The sequence below is a fragment of the Phacochoerus africanus genome, chromosome 2 (genome assembly GCF_016906955.1).
Source record: "Phacochoerus africanus isolate WHEZ1 chromosome 2, ROS_Pafr_v1, whole genome shotgun sequence".
NCBI lineage: Eukaryota > Metazoa > Chordata > Mammalia > Artiodactyla > Suidae > Phacochoerus > Phacochoerus africanus.
The window spans coordinates 125,394,406-125,412,578 of NC_062545.1; the positions used below are offsets into that span (position 1 = coordinate 125,394,406).

Consider the following 18,173-nt stretch of genomic DNA (forward strand, 5'->3'; position numbering starts at 1 on the left):
TTTCTTCCTCTTTCTCTCAGATCATCTCTTACCTAAAAATAGTCTTCTCCTAAGCACCACTTCATGCTTCACACTGTTTGATTTTTCTTCATAGCACAATGTACATGAAATTATGTACATATTTATTCCTTTCACTTATATGAGTCCTCCACTAGCATGTAAGCTCCATAATGAATTTAAATCTACTTTAATTTGGGATCCTTTCAGATGTTCTGTTTCTTTTTAACCCTTCTTGCTTCTTTTTAACTTTTATTATATTATTAATTTAATTTAAATTAACTTAATTACTTTATTATTTCACTTCTAATTTAGAAGTTTACTCTCTAATTCTGTTGTTTTAGATAAATTAAAACATCATGCTTAATTCATCAATATCAAAGATCTAAAACAAAATTATTATCTTTCTCCTGGGTAATACAAGGACCTTGGAATGCTTTAACTCCATTAATGCTTCTTTTGTCATATATACTATTATTGTCTAGTACTTTAAATGTATCTTTTCGCTGAATCCCAATAAGCATTATATTACTGCTTTTTATAGTTATTTAAAAAAATTGTTTACCCAGACTTTTATGACTTTTTTGCTTTTCTTTCTGCATCTCAAACCTCCATCTCAGATTACTGTCCTTTTGCTTAAACTTCCTATCGAGAGGTTCTCCTGTAGATGAATTTTCTCAGTTTTTGTCATTTTGAACCAGACTCTTGAACTCTTCCTCAGGTGTAGTGCACTCTTTGACAATCATTCAGGAATGGTAGAGGTGAGAATGTTAATGGGAAAGTATCATAAACTCTCCCAAATGCACAATTCTGTCACTGAATTCAGAGCATTCCAACACGGGCCATAATAGTTCATTTACCATGCCACGGTTCAACTCTGCTAGAAATGTGTGCAAGCCAAAAAAGAACCCAGAAGCCATACTTTGGCTTCTGGCACCAAAATTTAGAAGTTCTTCGTTTCAAGCCCAGGGTTTTTTTATACGAAGGATAAGCTTAAGAGTAAACCTGAAGATGAGTGAGGCACATGCCTACTTTTGTAAAAGGGCAATTGGAATAAGGGAGATGCAAAAGAACTAGTATACAGGCAGATCAATTTTAGTAAAAAGTACATAGGTATAACAATCTAGAAGTTCCTTCTTTTAAAATTGTTTGGTCTAGGGAGTTCCCTTTGTGGCTCAAGGGTTAAGGAACCTGACTAGAATCCATAAGGACACCAGATCAATCCCTGGCCTTGCTTGGTGGGTTAAGGATCTTGCGTTGCTGTGATCCGTGAGCAGACGTGATTTGGGAACTTCCTTATGCAGCCCTAAAAAGCATAAATAAATAAATAAATATTGCTTGGTTCAGAATGCCATCAAGATACTTCCTGGAATATCTTTTGTTTCCCTAGGAGTATCTATAGCCCAGTTTGAAAACACTAACATCTAGCTTGTGAAACCCCCGAGAATGTTCCCACCAGGCTCTTGCAAAGAACACAAAGATCAGATATATATATGCAGCCTTTCACTTTCATCCAAGCAATACATGAATCTTAAGCATATAAATATCTCCCATGATGGACACTAAATGGGGGGGAGCAATTAAAAAAACAAGTAAGAAACTAGCAGATAGTTAACAAAACAAGCTCGTTGCTACAAAACTACTTTGGACTAACAAATTACTGCCACAAAAGTTCAAGGAGATCAGAATAGTTAATATACAAATTCACAACTATAGTTCTCACTAATGCATTTAGTCTCTTAATTAACATAATCATGCAAGACTGACTCTGAATTATGCCATTGTGGGTAAGAGTACCAGAAGGTGAAATTTCTGTAATTATAGCCCAGAGAAGGACTACTGCTATTTCATTTTAAAGCATCATCACATTTTCAGGAAGAAAATAAAAGCAGATGGCTTAAAAGCAGGGTATACATAAGAAGCTTGGTCGAATGCACATGTCCAAACCCCACTACTAGCTGACTACTTGGGATCTCCAGGGTGAGTCTTGCTGCTCACACTTGGCTAAGGACCACTGCTTTAGGGAATTTATTCTTAGAGAATCTGGTGGGGTCAAGACTTGCTGGAAAGACTTCCTTCACATTTAATCAATATTACAAACTTTATCAAAAATCACTGTACTCTGGATTGTTTTGATAGCGACTCTATTACCTTAAATATAGAGACAAGTCCAAGGCCTTTGTTCTTAGCAATAAATTTGTAGGTTAATTTTACTAAGAATATTTGTAGACCAGGCAAATATTCTGCTTGTTTCTTGGGTAAGCCAAATGGAGGCCATTAAAGCAGGTTACAAAAGGTATCCCACCAACAGTTAAATAGGGCAAAAAGGCTGAAACTTACTGTAGAATGTAAAGTGAAATTTTGAGCAATAAAAATTGGTATATTTGGAGTTCCCGTCGTGGCACAGTGGTTAACGAATCCGACTAGGAACCATGAGGTTGCGGGTTCGGTCCCTGCCCTTGCTCAGTGGGTTAACGATCAGGCGTTGCCGTGAGCTGTGGTGTAGGTTGCAGACGCAGCTCGGATCCCGCGTTGCTGTGGCCCTGGCGTAGGCCGGTGGCTACAGCTCCGATGCAACCCCTAGCCTGGGAACCTCCACATGCCGCGGGAGTGGCCCAAGAAATGGCAACAACAACAACAACAACAACAAAAGACAAAAAGACAAAAAAAAAATCGATATATTTGACAATTGCAAGACTAGGCAAAGAGCAAAGGGGAAGGGGGATTATATGAACTAAACTAGAAAGCTACTCAAAAATTTAGCTCTATATGTCCACTGTCTCTCTTGGCTTACATGATCTCTTTCAAATCATGTCTCCCTCTTTCATCTTCAAAGAGCATCTGATAGGACCGGAAAATTAGCCATATAATGTGTTGTCACATAACCATCCCTGCTGACTAGCCCCTGGTTCAGAGATTTAATTGTATGGTCCACTCTGGCCAGAGTAGCAGAACTGATTTCACTCTAGCTCATGACTGATTTTATCAGTAGGTCAGTGTAACTGGTAAACACTGCAAGACTTTATAGACCAACCTGAGTATTTCTATTGTTAACCATGTTTGGTAAAGAAGCTCCTGGAAATTTCTGTTGACCAGTCTCTCAAGGAATCTTTTCAGGTCATCTTCAGCAGAATTCACTAACTTTCCGTCTCGAACTTTAGCAGTTCCAGAAGTTCTGATGTTTGAAGGAGCTTGGTTTGAAAATATTTCCATTTGTAGGCTCTCTTGAACAGAGAAGTTGAATGAGTAGAGTGACAGTTGACAAGAGTTTGGTAAGTAAGAGTTTCTAAGATGACCCAGAGACCTGAGAAGCTGGATAAATTGGAAAATTTTGTATTGTGCTGATCCAAGCTTGAGGTGATGAAGACTATAAATTTTTCATTGCTGCCATAACAAATGACCACAAAATTACCTTAGAGGCTTAAACAATATAGATTTATTATCTTCAGTTCTTTAGGTCAGAAGTCTGACATGGGTCTCACAGGGCTAAAATCAAGGTGTTGGCAAAGCTACAATGATTTCTAGAAATTCTAAGAGGGAACCCATGTCCTTGCCTTTTCCAGGTTCCAGAGTCTGACCACATTCCCTGCCTTATGACTTCCATCCTCCATCTTCAAAAACAGCAATTTTTGAAGGAGATTGAGTCCTTATGCTGCTATTTCTCTGGTTCTCTGATCATAGCTAGGAAAGTTTTCTCTACTTTTAAGAACTCGTGTGATTAGAAAGTCCCTATGTGATACAGTAGGTTAAGGATACAGCATTGCTGCCCCTGTGGTGCAGGTAGCAACTGTGGTGCAAGTTCAATCTCTGACCCAGGATCTTCCACATGCCATGGGTGAAAAAGTACTCAAGTAATTAGATTGGGCCCAGTCAGATAATCCAGGATAATTCCTCTAACTCAAAGTCAAGTAATCTTAATGACATCTGCAAAGGCCCTTTTGCCATTTAAGGTAATGTATTTAAAGGTTCCAGGGATTAAAATATGGATGTCTTTGGGGGGCCATTACTATGCCTATCATAAACACCTAGAACAGAATTTTTTTTTTTGCTTTTCGGGGCTGTGCCCACAGCATGTGGAAGTTCCCAGGCTAGGGGTCGAATCAGAGCTGCAGCTGCTGGCCTATGCCACAGCCATAGCAATTCGGGCTCCTAGTCACGTCTGTGACCTACAGCACAGCTCATGGCAACGCTGGATCCTTAACCCAGAGAGCAAGGCCAGAGATCGAACCCAAGTCCTCATGGGTATTAATTGGGTTTGTTACCACTGAGCCACTGAGTGGGAACTCCTAGAACAGATATTTTAAGCAATCAATAGGACTTCCCTTTCAGTAGGTTGATGGCCCATAAAGTCAGTTTGGTATGGAAATGGGTTGGAGGAAGTAGAAGAAGATACTGAGATTGAACATTAGTCATTTGGGTCATTTCGCCCCTTTTCAACCATTCTAAGACATATAAAGGTCTGTCTGCCAAGGGTCTTTGAGGAACAACCTGGTTGTTATGAAAGGACGGATGTCTTGGGAAAGGTTCCAGATCTGGGATCAATTAGCCTTACAAAATAGGTTCCCCCCCTCAAATATTCCCAGCAGGGACTTAATTTTCTCACCTTCCCTGAGAGCACTGGTGCCTCTCCCATTGGCTCCTAGCTTCCACTAGGGATCATCTGCCTCCTTCTTCTCCCTTCCCCTCACATGGGCCCCATCTTGGTCAGGGCTACTTCCTGGATGAAGCAAATGGTACCAGGATATGGAGAATCACTATGGAAGCAGAAGTTGCTGTTGGGGCTACACTGGAATGGGTAGATGCGAGTAGAGACCCACCAGAAGTTGATTTGAGTGCAGCGAATGTTGTGGCAATCATTCTGAGCAGAATGTGAAAAACAGCCTTTCCATAGCATTGGAGTTTGCTCCAGGAAAAAGGATGCCTAGTTAAGACACTACCTTAGACAGTTTTGATCTCTTTATTTCTTGGTCTCGTTGGTTGCACCTGATTTCCTCCATGACAATGAACAAATGTTGTATGATTTTTCTTTTGGTAACACATAGTTTTTCCCAATTAAAAAAAAAGAGACAGGAACAAAAAGGTTATGCTTTTCATCTGTGTCTGTGTAAACAAACCCAGTAATTACCATAGCTCAAATTGCTGCTGAAACTCTCCATATTTTAATGTGCACACTGTCACTCTTGCTACTAAATCTCTGCATATATCCTAGGAAGTTAATCCTGAATTAAGAAACAGAAAAATTGATTAAAATAAAATTGGGCCAAGTCCATGATTTTTATATTCATAAGATTCAAAATTTCTGTGAGGAAATGTGCAATGCAAATTGAATTATCTTCCAGAGTAATAATATTTTTAAAAAAGAGAGAGAAACCAAAACAAGCTAAAATATGGGTATCCATGCATAGAGATGTATGAATTAGGTTTGCTGTGGTTCAGTTGATTGTGATTCAATATTCTGCCCCTCTGAAACAGCCTTTACTTACCAGGCTGCACAAATGCAATTCTCTTCAGTATAAAGTGAATATTACCCAGTTTTCATGTAGCAACAATTCCTCAAATTCTACACATTTTAACGAAAGTGTTTTTTCATGGAATTTTGAAGATAGCATTATTGGTCCTCATAAGTGTTCTAATCACTGTCTTTCCAGATTGCTTTTAGGACAGAAGAGCAGTTGTAAATGTTCAAAAAAAAGTCAGGACTGTGAAAGGCCTTTGTTTTTTGTCCATTGGATAGGATAGGTGAAACTGTGTATTAAGGAAATAATGTAGAATATTCAGGTATCCTCATTTTCTTTTAATAAACTGGACTAATTTTAACATCTCTCTGCAGTCTCTCTTTCCCCCTCCATACCCACTCTTGCCCCTTTGTCTCTCTCCACACTGTTTTCTGTCCCAGGAGAAGGGGTTGGGGGGGTGCCCTCTAGGGACTTCACTGATAAGCTCCCTTGATGGCTGGCTGGCATTTGAGTTTGCCAATAGAGAGCTCAGCAGGAGGTCAGAGGGAGGGGGGAGGGTAAAGTCAGAGTTCCTTCCGGGTCCCTCCACTGTTAAACCACTGGTCTTGCCATGGTTGTCTTTTCTTCCAGGCTCTAGAAACTACTTTCTCCCCCTTTCCCTTCAGGCCTGGTACTGTGACAAGCTTTCAGTTAAGGCACTTGACTCTCCTTTGTGGTTTTGGTTTCCCATATCTTGCCAAACCTTTATAAATACCCCTCTTAGTAAACAGTCCTTAAATTATCCTAATTCGACTGAGCTCTGTTGCATATCACATCCCTAACAGAAATAGAACCTGGTTCATCCAGCCCTACATCTAAATTCTTCCCATATTCTGGAGCCACCATCATCTCTTACCAGAACTACTAAACAATCTCTCTATATCTACTCTCCATGGCTTAAAATCTTCGAAAATTTTCCCATCACAAATATAAGAAATTCCAAATTCCCTGCCATGGCCCAGGGCCTGTATGATCAGACTCTTAACATTCAACTTTATCTTGAGTCACATTCCTCTCTTAGATTCTAGAATGCAAGAGTTTGTGTTTTGCCTGAGGACTTTTGTCCATATTGTTCACTCTGCTGTTTGTTCTGACCCACCCTGCTCCCCCACCCCCACTCTTTGCATGTATAGCACTGTCAAAGACAAAAAACAAATAAGGAGATGGATTTTATTCAGGCTATTTCAATAAGGAAAGCACCTCAGATCTGGACTAGACTACATATTAAATTTGCTATTGTTGCTGTAAAAAATTACTGTATAATTAGTGGCATAAAACAATAGAAAGTTACTCTATTATACTTCTGCAGTCCAGAAATCTAAACTGAATCTTAGGTGGCTAAAATCGAGGCATTGGCTAGGCGTACCACCTATGGAGGGGTTTTAGGGGAGAATCTGTTCCCTTGCTTTTTCCCTCATCTACAGCTGATTTACTCATCTCAGGGTCCTTTCCTCTATCATTAAAACTAGTAGTGTAGCCCCTTTTCTCTGACTACCCTCTGCTTCCATCACATGGCTGCTTCTCTTTTATCAACAGTCAAGTCTCCTGCTCCCCTCTTACAAGGATATGTGCTGTTCTATTTAGGGTCCAGCCAGATAATCTAGGATAGTTGTCCCACTCAATCTCCTTAATTATATCTGCAAAAACCCTTTTCCATGTAAGGTAAGATATAGATTCCAGGGATTAGGACCTGGCTCTCTTTCAGGACCATTATTCAGCTTCCTACAGTATGTCTCAACAGGAGGTATTGCCTTAGACTTTTATAGAAGAGCAGACAAGTTACAGGTGGGTTTACTTGTAGTTGGGATTGTTTTTCAATCAAGAGAAGTTTCAGTGGAACAGGAAATGTTTATCTAGTTTCAGGGGAAAAAAATATTCTCATCTTGGCTAATCATTCATAAGATAAGGAAATTAGAAGATCTATGTCTGAATGTCAACAGATGTGGACAAAAGGGAAACAGTTTGGGTTTGGCTTTGTCAACAGTAAAAATGGGACCATCTACAAATCTTATGGGAATCATAAGGAAGAGCAGATAGCCAGTCCTTTCTAAGTTATGTGGGAAAGGGTGGTTCATTGTAGTTAGCCATTTTCTAGAACACAAAAGGGTGGGGCATTTGGGGGGAAAAAGGTTAGGGAGATTTCTTTTTTCTTTTTTTTTTTTTTTTATTTTCCCACTGTACAGCAAGGGGGTCAGGTTATCCTTACATGAATACATTACAATTACATTTTTCCCCCAGCCTTTCTTCTGTTGCAACATGAGTATCTAGACAAAGTTCTCAATGCTATTCAGCAGGATCTCCTTGTAAATCTATTCTAAGTTGTGTCTGATAAGCCCAAGCTCCCGATCCCTCCCACTCCCTCCCACTACCCCTCCCATCAGGCAGCCACAAGTCTCTTCTCCAAGTCCATGATTTTCTTTTCTGAGGAGATGTTCATTTGTGCTGGATATTAGATTCCAGTTATGAGTGATATCATATGGTATTTGTCTTTGTCTTTCTGGCTCATTTCACTCAGTATGAGAGTCTCTAGTTCCATCCATGTTGCTGCAAATGGCATTATAGCATTCTTTTTTATGGCTGAGTAGTATTCCATTGTGTATATATACCCCATCTTGCGAATCCAATCATCTGTCGATGGACATTTGGGTTGTTTCCATGTCCTGGCTATTGTGAATAGTGCTGCAATGAACATGCGGGTGCATGTGTCTCTTTTAAGTAGAGTTTTGTCCGGATAGATGCCCAAGAGTGGGATTGCGGGGTCATATGGAAGTTCTATGTATGGATTTCTAAGGTATCTCCAAACAGTTCTCCATAGTGGCTGTACCAGTTCACATTTCCACCAACAGTGCCGGAGGGTTCCCTTTTCTCCACAGCCCCTCCAGCACTTGTTATTTGTGGATTTATTAATGATGGCCATTCTGACTGGTGTGAGGTGATAGATCATGGTAGTTTTGATTTGCATTTCTCTTATAATCAGCGATGTTGAGCATTTTTTCATGTGTTTGCTGGCCATCTGTATATCTTCCTTGGAGAAATGTCTATTCAGGTCTTTTGCCCCTTTTTCCATTGATTGATTGGCTTTTTTGCTGTTGGGTTGTGTAAGTTGTTTATATACTCTGGAGATTAAGCCCTTGTCGGTTGCATCATTTGAAACTCTTTTCTCCCATTCTGAAAGTTGTCTGTTTTCTTTTTGGTTTCCTTTGCTGTGCAAAAGCTTTTCAGTTTGATGAGGTCCAATGGGTTTATTTTTGCTCTAATTTCGATTGCTTTGGGAGACTGACTTGAGAAAATATTCATGATGTTGATGTCAGAGAGTGTTTTGCCTATGTTTTCTTCTAGGAGTTTAATGGTGTCCTGTCATATATTTAAGTCTTTCAGCCATTTGGAGTTTATTTTTGTGCATGGTGTGAAGGTGTGTTCTAGTTTCTTTGCTTTGCATGCAGCTGTCCCGGTTTCCCAGCAAAGCTTGCTGAATAGACTTTCTTTTTCCCATTTGATGTTCTTGCCTCCCTTGTCAAAGATTAATTGACCCTAGGTGTCAGGGTTTATTTCCGGATTCTCTATTCTGTTCCATTGGTCGGTCTGTCTGTTTTGATACCAGTACCACACTGTTTTGATGACTGTGGCTTTGTAGTATTTCTTGAAGTCTGGGAGAGTTATGCCTCCTGCTTGGTTTTTGTTTCTCAGGATTGCTTTGGTGATTCTGGGTCTTTTGTGGTTCCATATAAATGTTTGGATTGTTTGTTCTAGTTCTGTGAAAAATGCCATGGGTAATTTGATAGGGATTGCGTTGAATCTGTAGATTGCTTTGGGTAGGATGGCCATTTTTACAATATTGATTTTCCCAATCCAGGAACATGGAATATCTTTCCATTTCTTTACATCTTCTTTGATTAAAGTTTTATAGTTCTCGGCATATAGGTCCTTTACCTCCTTGGTCAGGTGTATTCCGAGGTATTTGATTTTGTGAGGTGCAATTTTAAAAGGCATCGTATTTTTGTATTCCTTTTCTAATATTTCATTGCTGGTATACAGAAATGCAACTGACTTCTGAATGTTAATCTTATATCCTGCTACTTTGCTGAATTGATTAATCAGTTCAAGGAGTTTTGGGGTTGAGTCCTTAGGGTTTTCTATGTATAGTATCATGTCATCTGCATACAGTGACAGTTTGATCTCTTCTCTTGCTATATGGATGCCTTTTATTTCTTTTGTTTGTCTAATTGCTGTGGCTAGGACTTCCAAAACTATGTTGAAGAGCAGTGATGAGAGTGGACATCCCTGTCTTGTTCCAGATTGGAGTGAGAAGGCTTTCAGTTTTTCCCTATTGAGTATTATATTTGCTGTGGGTTTCTCATAAATGGCTTTGATTATATTCAGGAATGTTCCCTCTATACCCAGTTTGGCGAGGGTCTTGATCATGAATGGATGTTGGACTTTGTCAAATGCTTTTTCTGCGTCTAGTGAGATGATCATATGATTTTTTACTTTTTTTTGTTAATGTGGTGTATGATGCTGATTGATTTGCGTATGTTGAACCATCCTTGTGAACCTGGGATGAACCCAACCTGGTCATGGTGTATAATTTTTTTGATATGTTGTTGGATTCGGTTGGCTAAGATTTTGTTGAGAATTTTTGCATCTATATTCATCAATGATATTGGGCGATAGTTTTCTTTTTTGGTGGTATCTCTGTTTGGTTTTGGAATGAGGGTGATGGTGGCATCATAGAATGCCTTTGGGAGTATTCCTTCTTCTTCAACCTTTTGAAAGAGTTTAAGGAGGATGGGCACCAGTTCCTCTTTATATGTTTGATAGAATTCACCTGTGAAGCCATCTGGTCCTGGACTTCTATTTGTAGGGAGTGATTTTATGACCTCTTCCATTTCATTTCTAGTGATCGGTCTTTTCATTTGGTCTGTTTCTACTTGATTCAGTTTTGGCAGGCTGTAAGATTCTAGAAAATTGTCCATTTCTTCCAGATTGTCAAACTTGTTGCCATATAGTTGTTCATAGTATTCTCTTATGGTTTTTTGTATTTCTGCTGTATCCATTGTGATTTCTCCTTTTTCATTTATAATTTTGGTTATTTGGGTTCTTTCTCTCCTCTTTTTAGTGAGTCTGGCCAGGGGTTTGTCAATTTTGTTTACCTTTTCAAAGAACCAGCTCTTGGTTTTATTAATTTTCTCTATTGTTTTTTTAGTCTCTATTTTATTGATTTCTTCTTGATCTTTATAATTTCCTTCCTTCTGCTGACTTTAGGCCTTTTTTGTTCTTCTTTTTTAATTCATTTAGGTGGAGGGTTAAGTTGTCCATTTGGGATCTTTCTTCTTTTTTGAGAAAGGCCTGTATTGCTATAAATTTCCCTCTGAGCACTGCTTTCGCAGCATCCCATAGATTTTGAGTGGTTGTGTCTTCATTATCATTTGTTTCAAGGTAGTTTTTAATTTCCTTCTTGATTTCTCCATTGACCCATTGGTTTTTTAGTAGCATGTTGTTTAGTCTCCATGCAGTAGGTTTTTTCTCTTTCCTTTTCCCATGGTTGATTTCTAATTTCATGGCATTGTGGTCAGAGAAGATACTTGAGATAATTTCTATGCTCCTAAATTTATTGAGATTAGCTTTGTGTCCCAATATGTGGTCAATTCTTGAGAATGTTCCATGAGCATTTGAGAAGAATGTGTATTCTGCTTTTTTTGGGTGTAGTGTCCTGAAGATATCAATGAAGTCTAACTTTTCTATTGTTTCCTTTAGGATCTCTGTTGCTTTATTGGTTTTCTGTCTAGAGGATCTGTCCATTGATGTGAGGGGGGTATTAAGGTCTCCTACTATGATTGTATTCTCATCAATATCTCCCTTTATGTCTGTTAATATTTGTTGTATGTATCTGGGTGCTCCTGTATTTGGGGCATATATGTTGACGATAGTAACATCCTCTCCTTGGATGGATCCCTTAATCATTAAGTAGTGTCCTTCTTTGTCTTTCTTTATGTCTTTTGTTTTAAAGTCTATTTTGTCTGATATGAGTGTTGCGACTCCTGCTTTTCTGTCATATCTATTGGCATGAAATATTTTTCCCCACCCTTTCACTTTCAATCTATATGTATCTTTTGTCCTAAGGTGAGTTTCTTGTAGGCAGCATATTGAAGGTTTTTGCCTTTTTATCCACTCAGCCACTCTGTGTGTTTTGATTGGGGCATTCAGTCCATTGACATTTAAGGTGATAATTGATAGATGATTATTTATTACCATTTGAACCTCATGTTCCAGTTGATTCTATGGTTCTCCATTCTTCCTTTTTTTTTTTTTTTTTTTTGGTTGGATGGTCTCCTGTTATTATCTGCTTGAGTGTATTTTTTTTTCCATTTTTTGCGAATGCAATATTTGCTTTTGGCTTGTGGTTGCCCTGTTTTTTTGGTATGCTAACCCCTTCCCATAATTGTGTGTTTTAGCCTGATGGTCCTGTAAGTTCAAACCCTTCATTACTATATTAAAATTAAGAAGAGAAACATACAAACAAACCAAAAGAGTTATTTACTTCCTAACATCCCTTGCCCACATTTCATGGTTTTGATGACTCTTTTTTATTTTTTTCTTTTTAATTTTATTTTGTTTGAAGCATGTTCATGATTAAATCTGTATGCTGGCTTATTTGAGTGACTGCTCTCTGATTGCGGTTTCCTCAGTCCTAGTTCTTCCTCTTCTTCTTTTTTTTTTTTTCCTTTTCTTTTTTCTTCCCTTTCCTTCCTTTCTTTTTGGTTTAGAGAAGCCCTTTCAATATTTCCTTTAACCTGGGTTTTGTGTTGCAGTATTCTTTAAGTTTTTGTTTGTTGCAGAAAATTTTTATTTCCCCTTCTATTTTAAATGATATTCTTGCTGGATAGAGTATTCTAGGCTGCATATTTTTTCCTTTGAGCACTTTAAATATCTCTTGCCATTCCCTCCTGGCCTGTAGTGTTTCTGTAGAGAAGTCAGCTGATAATCTTATGGGGGTTCCCTTGTAGGTGACATTCTGTTTTTCTCTTGCTGCCTTCAGGATCCTCTCTTTATCACTAACTTTTGTCATTTTTATTATGATGTGTCTTGCTGTGGGTCTATTTGGGTTCAGTTTGTTTGGGGCCCTCTGTGCTTCTTGTATCTTGAACCCAGTATCCTTTAGATTTGGGAAGTTTCCAGCGATAATTTCTTCAAATATATTTTCCATCCCCTTATATTTTCCTACTCCTTCTGGAATTCCTATTATGCATAGATTGGCTCACTTTATATTATCCCATAGGTCTCTTATATTGCTTTCCAGTTTTTTGATTCAGTTTTCTGTCTGTTGACCAGATTGGGTGATTTCCATTATTCTATCTTCCATATCACTTATTCGTTCTTCTGCATTATTCATTCTGGTTTTTACTGCCCTTAGTTCAGTTTGCATCTCTGCAAATGAATGTTCTAGTTTTTCTTGGCTCCTCCTTATATTTTCTAGTTCCTTTCTGAGGGTATCTGCATTACTGTTCATATCTTCTCTTAATTCCTTCAGTATTTTCACTATTTCTCTTTTGAACTCCAGGTCTGTCAGACTGCAGAGATCTGTTTCACTGTTGACTGTTTTAGGTGAGTTCTCTTGTTGGTTTGACTGGGGGTGGTTTCTCAGCTTCTTCATCTTGCTTGTTGTTTTCTTTCTCCTGAGGGAGTTGTACTCTCCGTTATCGGGCAGTGTTTGCCTTGTCATTGCCATGGAATATTTCCTGAGGGCTGGTGTTGTTGGTCAATCTTTTTTGAGGCAGTGTGGCTTTTCTGGAGTGTTGATGGGGCTAACAGTGTTTCTTTGAAGCAAAGGAGGGCTTCCTGAGGGCAGACAGGACTGGGAGGTCCACACCACGATGGTAGCAGATTTCACTTGGTCATGCAGAGCTTGCTCTGGTGTTTTTAGGCTGTGGGGTTCTTGCAGGGGGTTGGTGGTGTTGGGCAGCTATTCCTCAGGAGTGCAGCACCCCCTGGGGGCTGGAGCAGCTATCTGGGTCCCTGAGAACCTAAGAGGCTCTTCCCTAGGGCAGCCCAACTCAGAAGGATGGCCTGAGAATGTAGGCAGATCTTTTCACAGTCTGGCCAAGCTTGTTGCAGCTTTTCTGAGCTGCAGGGGCTCTTCTAGGGGGCTGGTGGTGCTGAGCAGCTATTCCGCGGGAGTGGGGCACCCCCTGGGGGCTTGGGCAGGTAGCAGGGCCGTTGGAAACCGAAGAGGCTCCTCCCCAGGGCAGCCCGACTCAGAAAGACGTCTGAGATCTTTTCCCAGCACGGCCAGGCTTGTTGCAGCTTTTCTGGGCTGCAGGGGGTCCTGCCTAGAGCTGGCAGTCCTATGCAGCTGATCCACTAGGGCACCCCCTGGGGGCTTGGGCGGGTAGCAGAGCCGTTGGAAACCGAAGAGGCTCCTTAGGGAGATTTCTTAAGCAACTGTTTTCTGGAAGCATAAGGGTCAGGTAAAATTCAACACTGTCAGCATCTCATCCTTAAATATTTTTTCATAGGTGCCCTCCCTGAATACCTTATGTAAGTACTGCCCTTTCCATTATTCTCATAGTTATAGTTATTCGTATTGTCATATAGTTATCATTATTGTCATAGTTTCCTCTTTTTTCCCTTCACAGTATTCTTCATTATCCATAATTAATTTGCGTAATTGTTTGCTTGTCCATAAGCTTTTTGAGGGCACGGAAAATGGTTATACCTTGAGCTCAGAACAGTGTATCTTTATATCTTTAGAGCTTTCACATTTGTATTAAATTGACAAAAGAAGCAATACCAGATGGCCGATAAACTCATGAGAAAATGTCTAGTAATTAATTTACTGGTAGTGAATTAAAAGAGGATAAAAACAATAGTCAGATAAACAAAAGAGAGTCAAACATCTTAGGCAGAAGGATCCACGTGTTCAGAGACACACAAAGATATGTGTGGATTGTGGGGCATGACTCCTGGGGGATGGCCTTTGAGGCTCCACAGTGAACCAGTGACTAGACCTCAAAGGATGTGGGGCTCTGTACTCCTATTCCCCTCAGTGGCTGCATTCTTTCTCTCCTTAAACAAATATTTTTGAATGTGTTCAATTTGACAGGCACTGGTCTAGACTCTGGGAACATAACAGATAACAGACCAGCCAAAAATAAGTCTGACAGTAAATAGAAGTGATTAAAATAAATGATGCTGTCTAGAAAAGCAAAGCAGATGTATGACACCTGAAATATAGGCTTGGGATTTAGAGAGAATAGCCAGGGAAGGCCTCTGTGAGAATATGCTATGTGTCAGGTGTGGGGATGGAGGCAGAGGACATTTAACCAAACATGAAGGAAGTGATATTTGGGGGAAAGGCGTTATAGGCAGAGGGCACAGCAAGCACTCAGGTCCCAAGGTGCATTACCTATGAGAAGGCTGGCATGGTCTAAACAGAGGGACGGGGATACACAGTTGTAGGAGATGAGAGCATAGATCATAGCGGTCAGGGGTTGTTTCTGGTGTATGACTATATAAGCTTTTGTAAGGACAGTAGCTTTTTTCCACTGAGTGAAATGGGAAACCATTAGGATATTTTGATAAGAGAAGTGACATGTTCTATGTCATTTAACAGGATTACTTGGGCTGCTATTTTGAAGTGGGACAGAAGATGATCAAGGCTTGATCCAGGAAGACCCTTTAGATGGATACTCCACGATCCAGGTGAGAAATGGTGGAAAGAACATAGATCAGGGAGGTAGCAGTGGGAATAGTGAGAAATGGTTAGACTCTGGATATCTTCTGAAGCCAGTAGGATTTGCTGATGGGCCAGATGTGAGGTGAGGAAGAAAAGTCAAGGATGACTACAAGGTTTGTGGCAAGAATGGGGTTGCCATTTATTGAGATTTGGAAGAGTGCTAAAAGAGCAGCTTTAGGGAGGAAAATCAAGACTCAATTTGGGACACTGTTACTTCAAGGTACACAAGTAATACTGCTTTTAATAGAACTCATTTTGAAAATGTACCTGTGAACATTAGGAACTTAGAGAACTGGTGATCATATCCCTCCAATGTGCTAGTTGCATTAAATATCTTTCAAGACCTGTTGTTGCTGACTTCTCTGAACTTCTCACCTTCCCTGAGAATATTTCTACTTCTTTGATGGGAGAACTACAACAGGAAAATTAGAAAATCCATGTATATAACTGCTTTGGAAATAATAACAGAAAAATCTGTATGTGAAATATCTCCTTTTCCTGGGGCATCCAAAAGAGCTGATGAACTGAATTGGGAAGCTGAGGAAAGCCACAAGCTTTAGGTAAAGAGCTGCATGAGAACAGAGGCCTAGCTTTGGCCCCCAGGGTTCTGCATCTGAATCCATAGCTTGGCAGTTATCATGTGTTATTCTAAAAGTCCACTGCTTAGCTTTGGCCCCAAAAAACTCAGTGCTGAGAGATCTTCTAGGCTGAGAAAGCAAGCCTGGCTCCTTGCTCCAGATGTCATTGCTTGTCACCTTCTTTGAAGTGATGAAATTCATATCCTAGATCTTGGGCTCAGCCTCTGAGTTCCCCATCTACAACCATCTACATTCTTCATCTTGAACCACCCATCCTGAAAATACACTCACACAAGAGCTCTAAACACTGCTTCACTGCAGAGTCACTCCATGTAAATTAATTTTCCAGGTAACTGAACCTTAGCGGTCCTTTGATGCCAACCACATGAAGGAAATTTTTTTTGAGGATGAACTATAAACATTCTTGCTTTCTTAACCATGGTGCGTAGAACAAAATTGAACTTCTCTGACATTAGGCTGTCCTCTTACAAAGTGATGATGCCCTCAGGCTCTAGTGAGGCATGTGGAGTTTGTGCCTCCTACTCTAAGACCTCAAAACTCTTATGTTTTTGAGGCTTATATTTCCTTTTAAAAATGTTTTTGATGTTTTGCATCATCCCTGCTGTCATCTATTGCTAGTTACTACTTGTTTATTTGGATACTCACAGGCCATTTTTAATTTATTACCTGATTCCCAGCTTGTCTCCTAGTAGCTGATATCTGACCTACAGAAATGTGAGATAGCATTTGTGGTAGACAGAATTGTAAGTAGGTCCAATTCATGTTCACACCCTGTGTAATCTCTTCCCCTTGAATATGAATAGGACCTGTGAGTGTGGTGGGATGACCACTCCATTGATTGGGTTACCCATATGTTTGGCAAAGGTGAAGGGGCTTTGAATATGTAATTAAAGTCCTTAGTTAATTGAGTTAAAGTTAATTAAAATGAAGATAGACCCAGGTGGGCCTGACTTAATCATCTTTTAAGCTCTTTAAAAGATGATCTAGAGGTAAAAAGTTTTCTTTCCTTTTGGCCCTAAAGGAGCAAACTACCATGAGTTCTATAGAAGGAAGGCTAACAACCATATGAGCTTGGAAGAAGTCTCTGAGCCTCATATGAGAACATAGCCCTTACCAACACCTCGACTGCAGTGTTGTAATACCCTGAGCAGAAAACCCAGTTCCATGCCTATACTCAACCCATGGAAATTGTGAGATAATACATGGGTTTTGTTTTAAGATGAAACATTTGTGATAATTTATAATGAAGCAATAGAAAATTAATATAGAAAAGTAGTAATCCGGAGTTCCTGTTGTGACTCAGTGGTTAACGAACCCAGCTAGGAACCGTGAGGTTTCGAGTTCGATCCCTGGCCTCGCTCAGAGGGTTAAGAATCTGGCGTTGCTGTGAACTGTGGTGTAAGTTGAAGAAGTGGCTTGGATCCCTCGTTGCTGTGGCTGTGGCATAGGCCAGCAGCTACAACTCTGATAAGACCCCTGGCCTGGGAACCTCCATATGTTGTGGATGTGGCCCTAGAATACGACCAAAAAAAAAAAAAGTAATCCTATTTGGATTTTGTGTTTAAAAGGGTAAAAGACCATACTGTACTTGTAATGCATAGGTTCGTAAAAACTTAATCTACCCTACCTTACTATGTATAATATCAATCCTGAGTTTTATTCAGCTCAGGAAATAAAGCTGTAGAACCTATTGGGATTATACTTGTCCATTCCTGAGCTTCACCTTGTAAAATATGCAGGGCTATAGTGGGAAATCCAACCCAACATTTCTCTTTTCTACTACTTTTTCTACCCAGGAGAGAATAAGTTAGAAAAAAAAGATCTCATGTTAAAAAAAAAAATGGAATAACACTAAACTTATCAGTTGGTGTGTGGTGAGGTCAACTTTTTTTTATAGTAATATTTTAGTTACTTTTCATTATTATGTTGTAAAATATAATAATGTGCACAAAATATGATAGTATAATGTCTTAAATTTTGTAACACTTTGTAAAACTTTTAAAAGTTTATTTCCTATGACCCTCACAATATATGTCACTTCAAACATGAATTTATAATTAAATACAGCCTAGCAGGCAAGTAATTTGTCTATTTACATATTTATTTTTAAAAATATTATTTTGAGTAATTATTGGTACATAATAAGTTAAATCTCTCACCCCTGTCCTTCATTAATCTTGTTTTTCTCTCAAGAATCAACCCTTATTTGTTTCTTATGCATTTTTCTAGAGGTATTCTGTACAGTTACAAGTAAGTATTCAAACATGTGTTAATTTTAGTACTTTATATTTTACTAAAAAAATGACATATTTCATTGGAATTTAACATTCTACCAGAGTAGAGGTTTAA

General features: G+C 39.3%; 1 long non-coding RNA gene across 5 annotated transcripts in view; it reads left to right on the plus strand.

The window, feature by feature from the left end:
- LOC125119446 (uncharacterized) overlaps positions 1 to 18,173 on the plus strand; it is a 92,565-nt gene that overhangs the window by 4,757 nt on the left and 69,635 nt on the right. For 4 of the 5 annotated variants that reach the window (XR_007133095.1, XR_007133097.1, XR_007133093.1 and 1 more), the window contains exon 2: positions 15,103 to 15,191. This is a non-coding gene — a long non-coding RNA (uncharacterized LOC125119446). Of the gene's footprint in view, positions 1 to 14,005; positions 14,028 to 15,102; positions 15,192 to 18,173 lie in introns of all 5 variants that reach the window. The other variant, XR_007133096.1, reaches the window with a different exon arrangement.